This window comes from Salvelinus fontinalis, chromosome 5, assembly GCF_029448725.1.
Source record: "Salvelinus fontinalis isolate EN_2023a chromosome 5, ASM2944872v1, whole genome shotgun sequence".
NCBI classification, from domain to species: Eukaryota; Metazoa; Chordata; class Actinopteri; order Salmoniformes; family Salmonidae; genus Salvelinus; species Salvelinus fontinalis.
In genome coordinates, this window is record NC_074669.1 from 55,896,963 (window position 1) to 55,918,070 (window position 21,108).

Sequence of the window (21,108 nt, forward strand, 5' to 3'; positions counted from 1 at the left end):
ACAGACATTTAGACAAAAAAAATCAATATGTATAGAATTTCTACCTTGTTGCATGATGGGAAAATAGTCAGACAGTGATATAATATAGTAAAACAAAGTGCATCGCTTTTCCACCGCTTTGTCCTCAACTGTATTCATAAATGTCATTAAACCCTGGTCGATATGATGTGATATTATCAGTAGTAGAAGTGGTAACCTTGAGTCAAACACCGTTGTCCTGGAATCAGTGGCTCTCTACCAACGTGTACAACTCATACTTACCTGGCAAGAGAGACACCGTGATCAAGAAGGCGGTTCACCCAGGGCGAGGCTCAGCCATTGCACTCCGGCTGTGCTGACCCCTGCGAATTTCTCAAATGTGGAAATCTCGATTGCATAATTTATGGTAGTGGGGGACTGCGTTCGCGCTCTCCCCTGATCTTCATGTTAAAAATAATGTTTGAGCTGTTTTAAATTGTTATGTCAGGTGAGTTCTGATGATTTTCCTATTGAGAAGGAGATTTGTCAACATTTCCATTTTCGTATCAGATGAATGGCTATATAGAATGTCGGCTCTGTTTAAAAGGCAACCAAGGCCTCAGAGATACATTTTGTCTTCTGAAAACAACAATGTGTGTGATCTGTTATTGTACCACTGCTGATTATGCCTGTCATGTCCTGATTATGTCAAGGAAAAGGTCATCTGGATTGAGGTTATATTTGCTAGATAATTAAGTCATTTATTGGACAGTTTGTAATATAAGGCCACAATAAACCGGCTGCATCACATCCGGCCGTGATTGGGAGTCCCATAGGGCGGCGCACAATTGGACCAGCGTCGTCAGGTTTGTCCGGGGTATGCAGTCAATGTAAATAAGAATTTGATCTTAACTGACTTGCAATATTTATTGACAACAATAGATTACTGCTCATTGTAACATATTGATCAAAATTAAGAGGGAGGAAATTGATTGAATGACTTGGATAATCACATTAGCTTTGACAGACATTTCCCTGGTCAACCATTACCATGACAACATACATTTCCCTGGTCAACCATTACCATGCCACAGACATTTCCCTGGTCAACCATTACCATGCCACAGACAGTTCCCTGGTTAACCATGCCACAGATATTTCCCTGGTCAACCATTACCATGCCACAGACATTTCCCTTGTCAACCATTACCATGCCACAGACATTTCCCTTGTCAACCATTACCATGCCACAGACAGTTCCCTGGTCAACCATTACCATGCCACAGACATTTCCCTTGTCAACCATTACCATAACGCAGACATTTCCCTGGTCAACCATGCCACAGACATTTCCCTTGTAAACCATTACCATGCCACAGACAGTTCCCTGGTCAACCATTACCATGCCACCAGACATTTCCCTTGTCAACCATTACCATGCCACAGACAGTTCCCTGGTCAATCATTCCACAGACATTTTCCTGGTCAACCATTACCATGCCACAGACATTTCCCTGGTCAACAAAAACAACAGACATTTCCCTGGTCAACCATTACCATGCTGCAGACATTTCCCTGGTCAACCATTACCATACCACAGACATTTCCCTTGTCAACCATTACCATGCCGCAGACATTTCCCTGGTCAACCATGCCACAGACATTTCCCTGGTCAACCATTACCATGCCACAGACATTTCCCTTGTCAACCATTACCATGCCACAGACAGTTCCCTGGCCAATCATTCCACAGACATTTCCCTGGTCAACCATTAACATGCCACAGACATTTCCCTGGTCAACCATGACAACAGACATTTCCCTGGTCAACCATTACCATGCTGCAGACATTTCCCTGGTCAACCATTACTATGCAACAGACATTTCCCTTGTCAACCATGCCACAGACATTTCCCTGGTCAACCATTACCATGCCACAGACATTTCCCTTGTCAACCATTACCATGCCACAGACATTTCCCTGGTCAATCATTCCACAGACATTCCCTGGTCAACCATTACCCTACCACAGCCATTTCCCTGGTCATCCATTACCATGCCACAGACATTTCCCTGGTCAACCATTACCATGCCACAGACATTTCCCTGGTCAACCATTCCACAGACATTTCCCTTGTCAACCATTACCATGCTGTAGACATTTCTCTGGTCAACCATTACCATGCCACAGACATTTCCCTGGTCAATCATTCCCATACCACAGACATTTCCCTGGTCATCCATTACCATGCCACATACATTTCCCTGGTCAAACATTACCATTCCACAGACATTTCCCTGGTCATCCATTACCATGCCACAGACATTTCCCTGACCAACCATTTCACAGACATTTCCCTGGTCAACCATTACCATGCCAACAGACTTTTCCCTGGTCATCCATTACATGCCACAGACATTTCCCTGGTCAACCATTACCATGCCACAGACATTTCCCTGGTCATCCATTACCATGCCACAGACATTTCCCTGGTCAACCATTACCATACCACAGACATTTCCCTGGTCCATTTATTTCCTGATGAAGTCAGTCAAAACAAAGATGTCAGTGGAGTGGGTCTTTCTAAAACCAGACTGTAGTTCTGATAAGAGTATTCTTGCCAGTATATTCATCCATCTATTCATAAATGACTTCTTCCAGCACCTTAGACTGCATACTCAACATAGATACAGGTCTGTTTTCCTGCCCTTCTTGTGGATAGGGGTCAATCTAACATTGGCCATATACCACAACCCCACAGGTACATTATTGCTATTAGAAACTGGTTACCAACTAAATTAGAACAGTAAAATTATATGTTTTTGTCAATCTGCATTCAGGGCTCAAACCACCCAGTTTATAATTTGTAATAGATCACCTGTCTGAAAAGTACGACAAACTATGAGTTGTAGTAGCCTATTCAATTGGCCCAGCGTTGTCCAGGTTTGGCCGGTGTAGGCCGTCAATGTAAATAAATAATTTGTTGCCTAGTTAAATAAAGGTTAAATAAAGATAATTAAATAAAAGCTCAGCTATTGAGGCCAAAACAACCACTCAGTCAAGCTATTTGTGACTGTGATTTCAGTATGTGCATGTCGTATGCATCAATACGTGTAACACTTACTGTTAAGAAAAACGTTTCTCCCACGTCCTATTACCACAGATAGAACAATGTGTTCATTATTAACGTCTCTGTTACTGTAGCTACTAGAGGTGTGTGGAGTAGTCAGACAAAACGAGGATCGTACCTGATATGGGCAATTTTCTTGATACGATTATGATCTAAGTCTTTTTTGTAATAATCTGTGATCGGAATAAACATATTTTTTTTCGGGTGCCAGCAAGAATCTCTCAGTCATGTGCGTGATCTAAATAAATCACCTGGCTAGTTTCCGTGTCTGTGCTGTCCCCAGTCCACCTGGCCTTGCTGCTGTTCCAGTTTCAACTGTTCTGCCTGCGGCTATGGAACCCTGACCTGTCCACCGGACGTGCTACCTGTCCCAGACCTGCTGTTTTCAACTCTCTAGAGACCGCAGGAGCGGTAGAGATACTCTTAATGATCGGCTATGAAAAGCCAACTGACATTTACACCTGATTATTATTATTTGACCATGCTGGTCATTTATGAACATTTGAACATCTTGGCCATGTTCTGTTATAATCTCCACCCTGCACAGCCAGAAGAGGACTGGCCACCCCTCATAGCCTGGTTCCTCTCTAGGTTTCTTCCTAGGTTTTGGCCTTTCTAGGGAGTTTTTCCTAGCCACCGTGCTTCTACACCTGCATTGCTTGCTGTTTGGGGTTTTAGGCTGGGTTTCTGTACAGCACTTCGAGATATTAGCTGATGTACGAAGGGCTATATAAAATAAACTTGATTTGATTTGTAAAGAGAAGGGCGGGCTGTAGGTTGATCCTGCTGCTCTGATTGGATAGAGTGAAGCTATAGTTCTTCCTCCGCTGGCTTCATCATTTCATCCTCTCTCTTTTCCTGGCATGTTTCTGGTCTGATCATAGGATCATCATTTAGAGTCCTGCAGCCTGCTACTAGGATAAATTACAAATTCGAGTATGTCCATGTCAGCACACCCCTTAGTAGCTACTAGTGTGTCTTGTTGTTGATGAAGTAGTAGGCGACTGTTTCTCCTCCATGTCTGAGGGTCGTTGCTTCCCTGTGGTCGATGGTGGAATCATATTTTACTGAGAGCAGAAAACAAGCGTGATGAAACTATTCCTACAACGTCTGGAACGCTACAAAACACCAGAAATAGTTGGTGTCATTCGGTTGGCTGTGTGTGCACGAACGTGATTTCAGCATTTTGGTACGTCGCCTACTTGTGTGTAATCAGACAGACATTTAGACAAAAAAAATCAATATGTATAGAATTTCTACCTTGTTGCATGATGGGAAAATAGTCAGACAGTGATATAATATAGTAAAACAAAGTGCATCGCTTTTCCACCGCTTTGTCCTCAACTGTATTCATAAATGTCATTAAACCCTGGTCGATATGATGTGATATTATCAGTAGTAGAAGTGGTAACCTTGAGTCAAACACCGTTGTCCTGGAATCAGTGGCTCTCTACCAACGTGTACAACTCATACTTACCTGGCAAGAGAGACACCGTGATCAAGAAGGCGGTTCACCCAGGGCGAGGCTCAGCCATTGCACTCCGGCTGTGCTGACCCCTGCGAATTTCTCAAATGTGGAAATCTCGATTGCATAATTTATGGTAGTGGGGGACTGCGTTCGCGCTCTCCCCTGATCTTCATGTTAAAAATAATGTTTGAGCTGTTTTAAATTGTTATGTCAGGTGAGTTCTGATGATTTTCCTATTGAGAAGGAGATTTGTCAACATTTCCATTTTCGTATCAGATGAATGGCTATATAGAATGTCGGCTCTGTTTAAAAGGCAACCAAGGCCTCAGAGATACATTTTGTCTTCTGAAAACAACAATGTGTGTGATCTGTTATTGTACCACTGCTGATTATGCCTGTCATGTCCTGATTATGTCAAGGAAAAGGTCATCTGGATTGAGGTTATATTTGCTAGATAATTAAGTCATTTATTGGACAGTTTGTAATATAAGGCCACAATAAACCGGCTGCATCACATCCGGCCGTGATTGGGAGTCCCATAGGGCGGCGCACAATTGGACCAGCGTCGTCAGGTTTGTCCGGGGTATGCAGTCAATGTAAATAAGAATTTGATCTTAACTGACTTGCAATATTTATTGACAACAATAGATTACTGCTCATTGTAACATATTGATCAAAATTAAGAGGGAGGAAATTGATTGAATGACTTGGATAATCACATTAGCTTTGACAGACATTTCCCTGGTCAACCATTACCATGACAACATACATTTCCCTGGTCAACCATTACCATGCCACAGACATTTCCCTGGTCAACCATTACCATGCCACAGACAGTTCCCTGGTTAACCATGCCACAGATATTTCCCTGGTCAACCATTACCATGCCACAGACATTTCCCTTGTCAACCATTACCATGCCACAGACATTTCCCTTGTCAACCATTACCATGCCACAGACAGTTCCCTGGTCAACCATTACCATGCCACAGACATTTCCCTTGTCAACCATTACCATAACGCAGACATTTCCCTGGTCAACCATGCCACAGACATTTCCCTTGTAAACCATTACCATGCCACAGACAGTTCCCTGGTCAACCATTACCATGCCACCAGACATTTCCCTTGTCAACCATTACCATGCCACAGACAGTTCCCTGGTCAATCATTCCACAGACATTTTCCTGGTCAACCATTACCATGCCACAGACATTTCCCTGGTCAACAAAAACAACAGACATTTCCCTGGTCAACCATTACCATGCTGCAGACATTTCCCTGGTCAACCATTACCATACCACAGACATTTCCCTTGTCAACCATTACCATGCCGCAGACATTTCCCTGGTCAACCATGCCACAGACATTTCCCTGGTCAACCATTACCATGCCACAGACATTTCCCTTGTCAACCATTACCATGCCACAGACAGTTCCTTGGCCAATCATTCCACAGACATTTCCCTGGTCAACCATTAACATGCCACAGACATTTCCCTGGTCAACCATGACAACAGACATTTCCCTGGTCAACCATTACCATGCTGCAGACATTTCCCTGGTCAACCATTACTATGCAACAGACATTTCCCTTGTCAACCATGCCACAGACATTTCCCTGGTCAACCATTACCATGCCACAGACATTTCCCTTGTCAACCATTACCATGCCACAGACATTTCCCTGGTCAATCATTCCACAGACATTCCCTGGTCAACCATTACCCTACCACAGCCATTTCCCTGGTCATCCATTACCATGCCACAGACATTTCCCTGGTCAACCATTACCATGCCACAGACATTTCCCTGGTCAACCATTCCACAGACATTTCCCTTGTCAACCATTACCATGCTGTAGACATTTCTCTGGTCAACCATTACCATGCCACAGACATTTCCCTGGTCAATCATTCCCATACCACAGACATTTCCCTGGTCATCCATTACCATGCCACATACATTTCCCTGGTCAAACATTACCATTCCACAGACATTTCCCTGGTCATCCATTACCATGCCACAGACATTTCCCTGACCAACCATTTCACAGACATTTCCCTGGTCAACCATTACCATGCCAACAGACTTTTCCCTGGTCATCCATTACATGCCACAGACATTTCCCTGGTCAACCATTACCATGCCACAGACATTTCCCTGGTCATCCATTACCATGCCACAGACATTTCCCTGGTCAACCATTACCATACCACAGACATTTCCCTGGTCCATTTATTTCCTGATGAAGTCAGTCAAAACAAAGATGTCAGTGGAGTGGGTCTTTCTAAAACCAGACTGTAGTTCTGATAAGAGTATTCTTGCCAGTATATTCATCCATCTATTCATAAATGACTTCTTCCAGCACCTTAGACTGCATACTCAACATAGATACAGGTCTGTTTTCCTGCCCTTCTTGTGGATAGGGGTCAATCTAACATTGGCCATATACCACAACCCCACAGGTACATTATTGCTATTAGAAACTGGTTACCAACTAAATTAGAACAGTAAAATTATATGTTTTTGTCAATCTGCATTCAGGGCTCAAACCACCCAGTTTATAATTTGTAATAGATCACCTGTCTGAAAAGTACGACAAACTATGAGTTGTAGTAGCCTATTCAATTGGCCCAGCGTTGTCCAGGTTTGGCCGGTGTAGGCCGTCAATGTAAATAAATAATTTGTTGCCTAGTTAAATAAAGGTTAAATAAAGATAATTAAATAAAAGCTCAGCTATTGAGGCCAAAACAACCACTCAGTCAAGCTATTTGTGACTGTGATTTCAGTATGTGCATGTCGTATGCATCAATACGTGTAACACTTACTGTTAAGAAAAACGTTTCTCCCACGTCCTATTACCACAGATAGAACAATGTGTTCATTATTAACGTCTCTGTTACTGTAGCTACTAGAGGTGTGTGGAGTAGTCAGACAAAACGAGGATCGTACCTGATATGGGCAATTTTCTTGATACGATTATGATCTAAGTCTTTTTTGTAATAATCTGTGATCGGAATAAACATATTTTTTTTCGGGTGCCAGCAAGAATCTCTCAGTCATGTGCGTGATCTAAATAAATCACCTGGCTAGTTTCCGTGTCTGTGCTGTCCCCAGTCCACCTGGCCTTGCTGCTGTTCCAGTTTCAACTGTTCTGCCTGCGGCTATGGAACCCTGACCTGTCCACCGGACGTGCTACCTGTCCCAGACCTGCTGTTTTCAACTCTCTAGAGACCGCAGGAGCGGTAGAGATACTCTTAATGATCGGCTATGAAAAGCCAACTGACATTTACACCTGATTATTATTATTTGACCATGCTGGTCATTTATGAACATTTGAACATCTTGGCCATGTTCTGTTATAATCTCCACCCTGCACAGCCAGAAGAGGACTGGCCACCCCTCATAGCCTGGTTCCTCTCTAGGTTTCTTCCTAGGTTTTGGCCTTTCTAGGGAGTTTTTCCTAGCCACCGTGCTTCTACACCTGCATTGCTTGCTGTTTGGGGTTTTAGGCTGGGTTTCTGTACAGCACTTCGAGATATTAGCTGATGTACGAAGGGCTATATAAAATAAACTTGATTTGATTTGTAAAGAGAAGGGCGGGCTGTAGGTTGATCCTGCTGCTCTGATTGGATAGAGTGAAGCTATAGTTCTTCCTCCGCTGGCTTCATCATTTCATCCTCTCTCTTTTCCTGGCATGTTTCTGGTCTGATCATAGGATCATCATTTAGAGTCCTGCAGCCTGCTACTAGGATAAATTACAAATTCGAGTATGTCCATGTCAGCACACCCCTTAGTAGCTACTAGTGTGTCTTGTTGTTGATGAAGTAGTAGGCGACTGTTTCTCCTCCATGTCTGAGGGTCGTTGCTTCCCTGTGGTCGATGGTGGAATCATATTTTACTGAGAGCAGAAAACAAGCGTGATGAAACTATTCCTACAACGTCTGGAACGCTACAAAACACCAGAAATAGTTGGTGTCATTCGGTTGGCTGTGTGTGCACGAACGTGATTTCAGCATTTTGGTACGTCGCCTACTTGTGTGTAATCAGACAGACATTTAGACAAAAAAAATCAATATGTATAGAATTTCTACCTTGTTGCATGATGGGAAAATAGTCAGACAGTGATATAATATAGTAAAACAAAGTGCATCGCTTTTCCACCGCTTTGTCCTCAACTGTATTCATAAATGTCATTAAACCCTGGTCGATATGATGTGATATTATCAGTAGTAGAAGTGGTAACCTTGAGTCAAACACCGTTGTCCTGGAATCAGTGGCTCTCTACCAACTCACACTTACCTGGCAAGAGAGACACCGTGATCAAGAAGGCGGTTCACCCAGGGCGAGGCTCAGCCATTGCACTCCGGCTGTGCTGACCCCTGCGAATTTCTCAAATGTGGAAATCTCGATTGCATAATTTATGGTAGTGGGGGACTGCGTTCGCGCTCTCCCCTGATCTTCATGTTAAAAATAATGTTTGAGCTGTTTTAAATTGTTATGTCAGGTGAGTTCTGATGATTTTCCTATTGAGAAGGAGATTTGTCAACATTTCCATTTTCGTATCAGATGAATGGCTATATAGAATGTCGGCTCTGTTTAAAAGGCAACCAAGGCCTCAGAGATACATTTTGTCTTCTGAAAACAACAATGTGTGTGATCTGTTATTGTACCACTGCTGATTATGCCTGTCATGTCCTGATTATGTCAAGGAAAAGGTCATCTGGATTGAGGTTATATTTGCTAGATAATTAAGTCATTTATTGGACAGTTTGTAATATAAGGCCACAATAAACCGGCTGCATCACATCCGGCCGTGATTGGGAGTCCCATAGGGCGGCGCACAATTGGACCAGCGTCGTCAGGTTTGTCCGGGGTATGCAGTCAATGTAAATAAGAATTTGATCTTAGCTGACTTGCAATATTAATTGACAACAATAGATTACTGCTCATTGTAACATATTGATCAAAATTAAGAGGGAGGAAATTGATTGAATGACTTGGATAATCACATTAGCTTTGACAGACATTTCCCTGGTCAACCATTACCATGACAACATACATTTCCCTGGTCAACCATTACCATGCCACAGACATTTCCCTGGTCAACCATTATCATGCCACAGACAGTTCCCTGGTTAACCATGCCACAGATATTTCCCTGGTCAACCATTACCATGCCACAGACATTTCCCTTGTCAACCATTACCATGCCACAGACATTTCCCTTGTCAACCATTACCATGCCACAGACAGTTCCCTGGTCAACCATTACCATGCCACAGACATTTCCCTTGTCAACCATTACCATAACGCAGACATTTCCCTGGTCAACCATGCCACAGACATTTCCCTTGTAAACCATTACCATGCCACAGACAGTTCCCTGGTCAACCATTACCATGCCACCAGACATTTCCCTTGTCAACCATTACCATGCCACAGACAGTTCCCTGGTCAATCATTCCACAGACATTTTCCTGGTCAACCATTACCATGCCACAGACATTTCCCTGGTCAACCATGACAACAGACATTTCCCTGGTCAACCATTACCATGCTGCAGACATTTCCCTGGTCAACCATTACCATACCACAGACATTTCCCTTGTCAACCATTACCATGCCGCAGACATTTCCCTGGTCAACCATGCCACAGACATTTCCCTGGTCAACCATTACCATGCCACAGACATTTCCCTTGTCAACCATTACCATGCCACAGACAGTTCCCTGGCCAATCATTCCACAGACATTTCCCTGGTCAACCATTAACATGCCACAGACATTTCCCTGGTCAACCATGACAACAGACATTTCCCTGGTCAACCATTACCATGCTGCAGACATTTCCCTGGTCAACCATTACCATGCCACAGACATTTCCCTGGTCAATCATTCCCATACCACAGACATTTCCCTGGTCATCCATTACCATGCCACATACATTTCCCTGGTCAAACATTACCATTCCACAGACATTTCCCTGGTCATCCATTACCATGCCACAGACATTTCCCTGACCAACCATTTCACAGATATTTCCCTGGTCAACCATTACCATGCCAACAGACTTTTCCCTGGTCATCCATTACATGCCACAGACATTTCCCTGGTCAACCATTACCATGCCACAGACATTTCCCTGGTCATCCATTACCATGCCACAGACATTTCCCTGGTCAACCATTACCATACCACAGACATTTCCCTGGTCCATTTATTTCCTGATGAAGTCAGTCAAAACAAAGATGTCAGTGGAGTGGGTCTTTCTAAAACCAGACTGTAGTTCTGATAAGAGTATTCTTGCCAGTATATTCATCCATCTATTCATAAATGACTTCTTCCAGCACCTTAGACTGCATACTCAACATAGATACAGGTCTGTTTTCCTGCCCTTCTTGTGGATAGGGGTCAATCTAACATTGGCCATATACCACAACCCCAGAGGTACATTATTGCTATTAGAAACTGGTTACCAACTAAATTAGAACAGTAAAATTATATGTTTTTGTCAATCTGCATTCAGGGCTCAAACCACCCAGTTTATAATTTGTAATAGATCACCTGTCTGAAAAGTACGACAAACTATGAGTTGTAGTAGCCTATTCAATTGGCCCAGCGTTGTCCAGGTTTGGCCGGTGTAGGCCGTCAATGTAAATAAATAATTTGTTGCCTAGTTAAATAAAGGTTAAATAAAGATAATTAAATAAAAGCTCAGCTATTGAGGCCAAAACAGCCACTCAGTCAAGCTATTTGTGACTGTGATTTCAGTATGTGCATGTCGTATGCATCAATACGTGTAACACTTACTGTTAAGAAAAACGTTTCTCCCACGTCCTATTACCACAGATAGAACAATGTGTTCATTATTAACGTCTCTGTTACTGTAGCTACTAGAGGTGTGTGGAGTAGTCAGACAAAACGAGGATCGTACCTGATATGGGCAATTTTCTTGATACGATTATGATCTAAGTCTTTTTTGTAATAATCTGTGATCGGAATAAACATATTTTTTTTCGGGTGCCAGCAAGAATCTCTCAGTCATGTGCGTGATCTAAATAAATCACCTGGCTAGTTTCCGTGTCTGTGCTGTCCCCAGTCCACCTGGCCTTGCTGCTGTTCCAGTTTCAACTGTTCTGCCTGCGGCTATGGAACCCTGACCTGTCCACCGGACGTGCTACCTGTCCCAGACCTGCTGTTTTCAACTCTCTAGAGACCGCAGGAGCGGTAGAGATACTCTTAATGATCGGCTATGAAAAGCCAACTGACATTTACACCTGATTATTATTATTTGACCATGCTGGTCATTTATGAACATTTGAACATCTTGGCCATGTTCTGTTATAATCTCCACCCTGCACAGCCAGAAGAGGACTGGCCACCCCTCATAGCCTGGTTCCTCTCTAGGTTTCTTCCTAGGTTTTGGCCTTTCTAGGGAGTTTTTCCTAGCCACCGTGCTTCTACACCTGCATTGCTTGCTGTTTGGGGTTTTAGGCTGGGTTTCTGTACAGCACTTCGAGATATTAGCTGATGTACGAAGGGCTATATAAAATAAACTTGATTTGATTTGTAAAGAGAAGGGCGGGCTGTAGGTTGATCCTGCTGCTCTGATTGGATAGAGTGAAGCTATAGTTCTTCCTCCGCTGGCTTCATCATTTCATCCTCTCTCTTTTCCTGGCATGTTTCTGGTCTGATCATAGGATCATCATTTAGAGTCCTGCAGCCTGCTACTAGGATAAATTACAAATTCGAGTATGTCCATGTCAGCACACCCCTTAGTAGCTACTAGTGTGTCTTGTTGTTGATGAAGTAGTAGGCGACTGTTTCTCCTCCATGTCTGAGGGTCGTTGCTTCCCTGTGGTCGATGGTGGAATCATATTTTACTGAGAGCAGAAAACAAGCGTGATGAAACTATTCCTACAACGTCTGGAACGCTACAAAACACCAGAAATAGTTGGTGTCATTCGGTTGGCTGTGTGTGCACGAACGTGATTTCAGCATTTTGGTACGTCGCCTACTTGTGTGTAATCAGACAGACATTTAGACAAAAAAAATCAATATGTATAGAATTTCTACCTTGTTGCATGATGGGAAAATAGTCAGACAGTGATATAATATAGTAAAACAAAGTGCATCGCTTTTCCACCGCTTTGTCCTCAACTGTATTCATAAATGTCATTAAACCCTGGTCGATATGATGTGATATTATCAGTAGTAGAAGTGGTAACCGTGAGTCAAACACCGTTGTCCTGGAATCAGTGGCTCTCTACCAACGTGTACAACTCATACTTACCTGGCAAGGGAGACACCGTGATCAAGAAGGCGGTTCACCCAGGGCGAGGCTCAGCCATTGCACTCCGGCTGTGCTGACCCCTGCGAATTTCTCAAATGTGGAAATCTCGATTGCATAATTTATGGTAGTGGGGGACTGAGTTCGCGCTCTCCCCTGATCTTCATGTTAAAAGTAATGTTTGAGCTGTTTTAAATTGTTATGTCAGGTGAGTTCTGATGATTTTCCTATTGAGAAGGAGATTTGTCAACATTTCCATTTTCGTATCTGATGAATGGCTATATAGAATGTAGGCTCTGTTTAAAAGGCAACCAAGGCCTCAGAGATACATTTTGTCTTCTGAAAACAACAATGTGTGTGATCTGTTATTGTACCACTGCTGATTATGCCTGTCATGTCCTGATTATGTCAAGGAAAAGGTCATCTGGATTGAGGTTATATTTGCTAGATAATTAAGTCATTTATTGGACAGTTTGTAATATAAGGCCACAATAAACCGGCTGCATCACATCCGGCCGTGATTGGGAGTCCCATAGGGCGGCGCACAATTGGACCAGCGTCGTCAGGTTTGTCCGGGGTATGCAGTCAATGTAAATAAGAATTTGATCTTAACTGACTTGCAATATTAATTGACAACAATAGATTACTGCTCATTGTAACATATTGATCAAAATTAAGAGGGAGGAAATTGATTGAATGACTTGGATAATCACATTAGCTTTGACAGACATTTCCCTGGTCAACCATTACCATGACAACATACATTTCCCTGGTCAACCATTACCATGCCACAGACATTTCCCTGGTCAACCATTACCATGCCACAGACAGTTCCCTGGTCAACCATGCCACAGATATTTCCCTGGTCAACCATTACCATGCCACAGACATTTCCCTTGTCAACCATTACCATGCCACAGACATTTCCCTTGTCAACCATTACCATGCCACAGACAGTTCCCTGGTCAACCATTACCATGCCACAGACATTTCCCTTGTCAACCATTACCATGCCACAGACAGTTCCCTGGTCAATCATTCCACAGACATTTTCCTGGTCAACCATTACCATACCACAGACATTTCCCTGGTCAACCATTACCATGCCACAGACATTTCCCTGGTCAACCATGACAACAGACATTTCCCTGGTCAACCATTACCATGCTGCAGACATTTCCCTGGTCAACCATTACCATGCCACAGACATTTCCCTTGTCAACCATTACCATGCCACAGACAGTTCCCTGGTCAATCATTCCACAGACATTCCCTGGTCAACCATTACTATACCACAGACATTTCCCTGGTCATCCATTACCATGTCACATACATTTCCCTGGTCAACCATTACCATGCCACAGACATTTCCCTTGTCAACCATTACCATGACAACATACATTTCCCTGGTCAACCATAACCATGCTGCAGACATTTCCCTGGTCAACCATTCCACAGACATTTCCCTTGTCAACCATTACCATGCTGTAGACATTTCCCTGGTCAACCATTACCATGCCACAGACATTTCCCTGGTCAATCATTCCACAGACATTTCCCTGGTCAACCATTACCATACCACAGACATTTCCCTGGTCATCCATTACCATGCCACAGACATTTCCCTGGTCAAACATTACCATTCCACAGACATTTCCCTGGTCAAACATTACCATTCCACAGACATTTCCCTGGTCAAACATTACCATACCACAGACATTTCCCTGGTCATCCATTACCATTCCACAGACATTTCCCTGGTCATCCAGTACCATGCCACAGACATTTCCCTGGCCAACCATTACAATTCCACAGACATTTCCCTGGTCAAACATTACCATTCCACAGACATTTCCCTGGTCAAACATTACCATACCACAGACATTTCCCTGGTCATCCATTACCATGCCACAGACATTTCCCTGGCCAACCATTTCACAGACATTTCCCTGGTCAACCATTACCATGCCAACATACTTTTCCCTGGTCATCCATTACATGCCACAGACATTTCCCTGGTCAACCATTACCATGCCACAGACATTTCCCTGGTCATCCATTACCATGCCACAGACATTTCCCTGGTCAACCATTACCATACCACAGACATTTCCCTGGTCCATTTATTTCCTGATGAAGTCAGTCAAAACAAAGATGTCAGTGGAGTGGGTCTTTCTAAAACCAGACTGTAGTTCTGATAAGAGTATTCTTGCCAGTATATTCATCCATCTATTCATAAATGACTTCTTCCAGCACCTTAGACTGCATACTCAACATAGATACAGGTCTGTTTTCCTGCCCTTCTTGTGGATAGGGGTCAATCTAACATTGGCCATATACCACAACCCCAGAAGTACATTATTGCTATTAGAAACTGGTTACCAACTAAATTAGAACAGTAAAATTATATGTTTTTGTCAATCTGCATTCAGGGCTCAAACCACCCAGTTTATAATTTGTAATAGATCACCTGTCTGAAAAGTACGACAAACTATGAGTTGTAGTAGCCTATTCAATTGGCCCAGCGTTGTCCAGGTTTGGCCGGTGTAGGCCGTCAATGTAAATAAATAATTTGTTGCCTAGTTAAATAAAGGTTAAATAAAGATAATTAAATAAAAGCTCAGCTATTGAGGCCAAAACAACCACTCAGTCAAGCTATTTGTGACTGTGATTTCAGTATGTGCATGTCGTATGCATCAATACGTGTAACACTTACTGTTAAGAAAAACGTTTCTCCCACGTCCTATTACCACAGATAGAACAATGTGTTCATTATTAACGTCTCTGTTACTGTAGCTACTAGAGGTGTGTGGAGTAGTCAGACAAAACGAGGATCGTACCTGATATGGGCAATTTTCTTGATACGATTATGATCTAAGTCTTTTTTGTAATAATCTGTGATCGGAATAAACATATTTTTTTTCGGGTGCCAGCAAGAATCTCTCAGTCATGTGCGTGATCTAAATAAATCACCTGGCTAGTTTCCGTGTCTGTGCTGTCCCCAGTCCACCTGGCCTTGCTGCTGTTCCAGTTTCAACTGTTCTGCCTGCGGCTATGGAACCCTGACCTGTCCACCGGACGTGCTACCTGTCCCAGACCTGCTGTTTTCAACTCTCTAGAGACCGCAGGAGCGGTAGAGATACTCTTAATGATCGGCTATGAAAAGCCAACTGACATTTACTCCTGATTATTATTATTTGACCATGCTGGTCATTTATGAACATTTGAACATCTTGGCCATGTTCTGTTATAAAATCTCCACCCTGCACAGCCAGAAGAGGACTGGCCACCCCTCATAGCCTGGTTCCTCTCTAGGTTTCTTCCTAGGTTTTGGCCTTTCTAGGGAGTTTTTCCTAGCCACCGTGCTTCTACACCTGCATTGCTTGCTGTTTGGGGTTTTAGGCTGGGTTTCTGTACAGCACTTCGAGATATTAGCTGATGTACGAAGGGCTATATAAAATTAACTTGATTTGATTTGTAAAGAGAAGGGCGGGCTGTAGGTTGATCCTGCTGCTCTGATTGGATAGAGTGAAGCTATAGTTCTTCCTCCGCTGGCTTCATCATTTCATCCTCTCTCTTTTCCTGGCATGTTTCTGGTCTGATCATAGGATCATCATTTAGAGTCCTGCAGCCTGCTACTAGGATAAATTACAAATTCGAGTATGTCCATGTCAGCACACCCCTTAGTAGCTACTAGTGTGTCTTGTTGTTGATGAAGTAGTAGGCGACTGTTTCTCCTCCATGTCTGAGGGTCGTTGCTTCCCTGTGGTCGATGGTGGAATCATATTTTACTGAGAGCAGAAAACAAGCGTGATGAAACTATTCCTACAACGTCTGGAACGCTACAAAACACCAGAAATAGTTGGTGTCATTTGGTTGGCTGTGTGTGCACGAACGTGATTTCAGCATTTTGGAACGTCGCCTACTTGTGTGTAATCAGACAGACATTTAGACAAAAAAAATCAATGTGTATAGAATTTCTACCTTGTTGCATGATGGGAAAATAGTCAGACAGTGATATAATATAGTAAAACAAAATGCATCGCTTTTCCACCGCTTTGTCCTCAACTGTATTCATAAATGTCATTAAACCCTGGTCGATATGATGTGATATTATCAGTAGTAGAAGTGGTAACCGCGAGTCAAACATCGTTGTCCTGGAATCAGTGGCTCTCTACCAACGTGTCCAACTCATACTTACCTGGCAAGGGAGACACCGTGATCAAGAAGGCGGTTCACCCAGGGCGAGGCTCAGCCATTGCACTCCGGCTGTGCTGACCCCTGCGAATTTCTCAAATGTGGAAATCTCGATTGCATAATTTATGGTAGTGGGGGACTGCGTTCGCGCTCTCCCCTGATCTTCATGTTAAAAATAATGTTTGAGATGTTTTAAATTGTTATGTCAGGTGAGTTCTGATGGTTTTCCTATTGAGAAGGAGATTTGTCAACATTTCCATTTTCGTATCAGATGAATGGCTATATAGAATGTAGGCTCTGTTTAAAAGGCAACCAAGGCCTCAGAGATACATTTTGTCTTCTGAAAACAACAATGTGTGTGATCTGTTATTGTACCACTGCTGATTATGCCTGTCATGTCCTGATTATGTCAAGGAAAAGGTCATCTGGATTGAGGTTATATTTGCTAGATAATTAAGTCATTTATTGGACAGTTTGTAATATAAGGCCACAATAAACCGGCTGCATCACATCCGGCCGTGATTGGGAGTCCCATAGGGCGGCGCACAATTGGACCAGCGTCGTCAGGTTTGTCCGGGGTATGCAGTCAATGTAAATAAGAATTTGATCTTAACTGACTTGCAATATTAATTGACAACAATAGATTACTGCTCATTGTAACATATTGATCAAAATTAAGAGGGAGGAAATTGATTGAATGACTTGGATAATCACATTAGCTTTGACAGACATTTCCCTGGTCAACCATTACCATGACAACATACATTTCCCTGGTCAACCATTACCATGCCACAGACATTTCCCTGGTCAACCATTACCATGCCACAGACAGTTCCCTGGTCAACCATGCCACAGATATTTCCCTGGTCAACCATTACCATGCCACAGACATTTCCCTTGTCAACCATTACCATGCCACAGACATTTCCCTTGTCAACCATTACCATGCCACAGACAGTTCCCTGGTCAACCATTACCATGCCACAGACATTTCCCTTGTCAACCATTACCATGCCACAGACAGTTCCCTGGTCAATCATTCCACAGACATTTTCCTGGTCAACCATTACCATACCACAGACATTTCCCTGGTCAACCATTACCATGCCACAGACATTTCCCTGGTCAACCATGACAACAGACATTTCCCTGGTCAACCATTACCATGCTGCAGACATTTCCCTGGTCAACCATTACCATGCCACAGACATTTCCCTTGTCAACCATTACCATGCCACAGACAGTTCCCTGGTCAATCATTCCACAGACATTCCCTGGTCAACCATTACTATACCACAGACATTTCCCTGGTCATCCATTACCATGTCACATACATTTCCCTGGTCAACCATTACCATGCCACAGACATTTCCCTTGTCAACCATTACCATGACAACATACATTTCCCTGGTCAACCATAACCATGCTGCAGACATTTCCCTGGTCAACCATTCCACAGACATTTCCCTTGTCAACCATTACCATGCTGTAGACATTTCCCTGGTCAACCATTACCATGCCACAGACATTTCCCTGGTCAATCATTCCACAGACATTTCCCTGGTCAACCATTACCATACCACAGACATTTCCCTGGTCATCCATTACCATGCCACAGACATTTCCCTGGTCAAACATTACCATTCCACAGACATTTCCCTGGTCAAACATTACCATTCCACAGACATTTCCCTGGTCAAACATTACCATACCACAGACATTTCCCTGGTCATCCATTACCATTCCACAGACATTTCCCTGGTCATCCAGTACCATGCCACAGACATTTCCCTGGCCAACCATTACAATTCCACAGACATTTCCCTGGTCAAACATTACCATTCCACAGACATTTCCCTGGTCAAACATTACCATACCACAGACATTTCCCTGGTCATCCATTACCATGCCACAGACATTTCCCTGGCCAACCATTTCACAGACATTTCCCTGGTCAACCATTACCATGCCAACAGACTTTTCCCTGGTCATCCATTACATGCCACAGACATTTCCCTGGTCAACCATTACCATGCCACAGACATTTCCCTGGTCATCCATTACCATGCCACAGACATTTCCCTGGTCAACCATTACCATACCACAGACATTTCCCTGGTCCATTTATTTCCTGATGAAGTCAGTCAAAACAAAGATGTCAGTGGAGTGGGTCTTTCTAAAACCAGACTGTAGTTCTGATAAGAGTATTCTTGCCAGTATATTCATCCATCTATTCATAAATGACTTCTTCCAGCACCTTAGACTGCATACTCAACATAGATACAGGTCTGTTTTCCTGCCCTTCTTGTGGATAGGGGTCAATCTAACATTGGCCATATACCACAACCCCAGAGGTACATTATTGCTATTAGAAACTGGTTACCAACTAAATTAGAACAGTAAAATTATATGTTTTTGTCAATCTGCATTCAGGGCTCAAACCACCCAGTTTATAATTTGTAATAGATCACCTGTCTGAAAAGTACGACAAACTATGAGTTGTAGTAGCCTATTCAATTGGCCCAGCGTTGTCCAGGTTTGGCCGGTGTAGGCCGTCAATGTAAATAAATAATTTGTTGCCTAGTTAAATAAAGGTTAAATAAAGATAATTAAATAAAAGCTCAGCTATTGAGGCCAAAACAACCACTCAGTCAAGCTATTTGTGACTGTGATTTCAGTATGTGCATGTCGTATGCATCAATACGTGTAACACTTACTGTTAAGAAAAACGTTTCTCCCACGTCCTATTACCACAGATAGAACAATGTGTTCATTATTAACGTCTCTGTTACTGTAGCTACTAGAGGTGTGTGGAGTAGTCAGACAAAACGAGGATCGTACCTGATATGGGCAATTTTCTTGATACGATTATGATCTAAGTCTTTTTTGTAATAATCTGTGATCGGAATAAACATATTTTTTTTCGGGTGCCAGCAAGAATCTCTCAGTCATGTGCGTGATCTAAATAAATCACCTGGCTAGTTTCCGTGTCTGTGCTGTCCCCAGTCCACCTGGCCTTGCTGCTGTTCCAGTTTCAACTGTTCTGCCTGCGGCTATGGAACCCTGACCTGTCCACCGGACGTGCTACCTGTCCCAGACCTGCTGTTTTCAACTCTCTAGAGACCGCAGGAGCGGTAGAGATACTCTTAATGATCGGCTATGAAAAGCCAACTGACATTTACTCCTGATTATTATTATTTGACCATGCTGGTCATTTATGAACATTTGAACATCTTGGCCATGTTCTGTTATAATCTCCACCCTGCACAGCCAGAAGAGGACTGGCCACCCCTCATAGCCTGGTTCCTCTCTAGGTTTCTTCCTAGGTTTTGGCCTTTCTAGGGAGTTTTTCCTAGCCACCGTGCTTCTACACCTGCATTGCTTGCTGTTTGGGGTTTTAGGCTGGGTTTCTGTACAGCACTTCGAGATATTAGCTGATGTACGAAGGGCTATATAAAATTAACTTGATTTGATTTGTAAAGAGAAGGGCGGGCTGTAGGTTGATCCTGCTGCTCTGATTGGATAGAGTGAAGCTATAGTTCTTCCTCCGCTGGCTTCATCATTTCATCCTCTCTCTTTTCCTGGCATGTTTCTGGTCTGATCATAGGATCATCATTTAGAGTCCTGCAGCCTGCTACTATGATAAATTACAAATACGAGTATGTCCATGTCAGCACACCCCTAGTAGCTACTAGTGTGTCTTGTTGTTGATGAAGTAGTAGGCGACTGTTTCTCCTCCATGTCTGAGGGTCGTTGCTTCCCTGTGGTCGATGGTGGAATCATATTTTACTGAGAGCAGAAAACAAGCGTGATGAAACTATTCCTACAACGTCTGGAACGCTACAAAACACCAGAAATAGTTGGTGTCATTTGGTTGGCTGTGTGTGCACGAACGTGATTTCAGCATTTTGGTACGTCGCCTACTTGTGTGTAATCAGACAGACATTTAGACAAAAAAAATCAATGTGTATAGAATTTCTACCTTGTTGCATGATGGGAAAATAGTCAGACAGTGATATAATATAGTAAAACAAAATGCATCGCTTTTCCACCGCTTT

General features: G+C 43.1%; 5 non-coding genes across 5 annotated transcripts; all 5 read left to right on the plus strand.

Moving 5' to 3' along the window:
• The first annotated feature begins 253 nt into the window (after nucleotides 1–253).
• On the plus strand, nucleotides 254–417 carry LOC129856214 (U1 spliceosomal RNA). Its single transcript, XR_008759629.1, has one exon. It is a non-coding gene; the product is annotated as a U1 spliceosomal RNA (small nuclear RNA).
• Nucleotides 418–4,558: 4,141 nt separating this feature from the next.
• On the plus strand, nucleotides 4,559–4,722 carry LOC129856225 (U1 spliceosomal RNA). Its single transcript, XR_008759640.1, has one exon. It is a non-coding gene; the product is annotated as a U1 spliceosomal RNA (small nuclear RNA).
• Nucleotides 4,723–8,854: 4,132 nt separating this feature from the next.
• LOC129856248 (U1 spliceosomal RNA) lies at nucleotides 8,855–9,018 on the plus strand. Its single transcript, XR_008759662.1, has one exon. It is a non-coding gene; the product is annotated as a U1 spliceosomal RNA (small nuclear RNA).
• A 3,830-nt stretch (nucleotides 9,019–12,848) lies between these two features.
• On the plus strand, nucleotides 12,849–13,012 carry LOC129856236 (U1 spliceosomal RNA). Its single transcript, XR_008759651.1, has one exon. It is a non-coding gene; the product is annotated as a U1 spliceosomal RNA (small nuclear RNA).
• A 4,034-nt stretch (nucleotides 13,013–17,046) lies between these two features.
• On the plus strand, nucleotides 17,047–17,210 carry LOC129856354 (U1 spliceosomal RNA). Its single transcript, XR_008759760.1, has one exon. It is a non-coding gene; the product is annotated as a U1 spliceosomal RNA (small nuclear RNA).
• The last annotated feature ends 3,898 nt before the right edge of the window (nucleotides 17,211–21,108 follow it).